The following is a 2,255-nucleotide window of genomic DNA, read 5'->3' on the forward strand; positions in this document are numbered from 1 at the left end:
CATCCCTTGTCAAATTTGGTGTGGAGACAAACCGGTTTCGGCGTTGTGCCATTTTCAGTGAAGTTTTTCGTTCGGAATGTGCCGATACTTGCACCTGTGACTCACGGAATAATATCACCGGCACACAAAAAAATTGGCGGGTGCTTTTAACCGTTCGTTTGACTCGTAGAAAATTCCGAGTAAATTGCGAAAATTGCTAATTTTTTTGCTATTTTTTCGGTTTTTCATTATTAAAATTTGAGACGGTAGAATTCAAAATTTATCGCAAAAATTCAAAAGTTGTTTTAAAAGTGCAGCCCTTGATGCTGCCACTGTAATTCAAATATATCCAGTATTCGAGTATGAGATGACTCTAATTTAATGGAAGTAATTTTGTAAAAGTGTCAGTAGTGCTGCCACTGAAGCTCGAAGGGTTTTTATAATTACGCATATTCAAAACATAATTCATTTCTTTCTAGTAATGCAGATAGATGCTTAATTGCAAATGTTACCAAAATGAAATAAAAGTTACCAAGTTACCAAACCGTTTAAAAGTTACCAATTTTGGTAGAAAGTTACCAATTGTGGCAACCATGCTCACAAGCATGAATATGTTCCGCTCTCAAACCACATCGTGGTTGGCTCAACTAAGATTTGGTAACTATGACTAAACCATGTGTTGAAATAAAGCTTATCTGTATTAGCAGAGCTTAATGACATCCTTTTATGAACCATACGTTAAGTTGAATGGAATTTGTAGAAATATGCTTCAAAAAAATATTTATTAGTATTTACCAAACCCTTCCACTAAATTAACGATTTGGTACAACCCAGATGAATATTAGAAGCTTTAATATATTTAGTTATAATTACCAACCCATGGTAATAGTTCCCAATCCTTGGAAACAGTTCCCAAATATTGTCAAAATTCGGGAACTAAATTTCTTTAGTGGTCAAAACTAATGCTTTTTCCCAGTGTAGCACGGCCGAGTAATAATGGTCAACTTATGTACAGTTGTCGAAAATATTATAGCCGCACCAAATTTTGACAAATTATAAATACTATTTTTGTTGTTATTTAATTTTCGTTAGTTTTTTATAGTTCATTCTTTAACATCCGTATAAATACAAATTTAAAGGCAGTGTCACACGATTGGGTATTCGCCGAAATTTGGTGCAAATCGTATCCCAATTGTATGAATACCCAAATATTTTTATTACATTCCTTTTATTAGCTCGGGATGTAACCTTCTTTTTTCTGATCAGTATAAATGTGGATACTTTTTTAAATAGGCCAAAATTTAATTGTTTCTATAAATTTTTTTCCGTTCAAAAATCGATTTTAATTAAAGATGGTAGAAAGCATTACGTTTTCTAAATGTATTAAAAAGCACTATTTAAGCGTGAAATTAAAGCATTTTATTGTGAACGAAGCAATGAACAGAAGAGATCTCTCCAAAATAGGTATAAGTGCAATTGTTTTAATTAGCTAAAAAGAATGCTTTAAGCAAGATCTTAATATATATATAAAGTAAATAGATACTCTTTCTGTTGTAATCCCTTTCATTTTATATATTTTAATTTGCTAATTTAAAAAGAAAGATCTCNTATTCAAAACATAATTCATTTCTTTCTAGTAATGCAGATAGATGCTTAATTGCAAATGTTACCAAAATGAAATAAAAGTTACCAAGTTACCAAACCGTTTAAAAGTTACCAATTTTGGTAGAAAGTTACCAATTGTGGCAACCATGCTCACAAGCATGAATATGTTCCGCTCTCAAACCACATCGTGGTTGGCTCAACTAAGATTTGGTAACTATGACTAAACCATGTGTTGAAATAAAGCTTATCTGTATTAGCAGAGCTTAATGACATCCTTTTATGAACCATACGTTAAGTTGAATGGAATTTGTAGAAATATGCTTCAAAAAAATATTTATTAGTATTTACCAAACCCTTCCACTAAATTAACGATTTGGTACAACCCAGATGAATATTAGAAGCTTTAATATATTTAGTTATAATTACCAACCCATGGTAATAGTTCCCAATCCTTGGAAACAGTTCCCAAATATTGTCAAAATTCGGGAACTAAATTTCTTTAGTGGTCAAAACTAATGCTTTTTCCCAGTGTAGCACGGCCGAGTAATAATGGTCAACTTATGTACAGTTGTCGAAAATATTATAGCCGCACCAAATTTTGACAAATTATAAATACTATTTTTGTTGTTATTTAATTTTCGTTAGTTTTTTATAGTTCATTCTTTAACATC

This window comes from Rhagoletis zephyria, unplaced genomic scaffold (assembly GCF_001687245.7).
Source record: "Rhagoletis zephyria isolate East Lansing unplaced genomic scaffold, Rhagoletis_zephyria_1.1 Rzeph_scaffold_04785, whole genome shotgun sequence".
NCBI lineage: Eukaryota > Metazoa > Arthropoda > Insecta > Diptera > Tephritidae > Rhagoletis > Rhagoletis zephyria.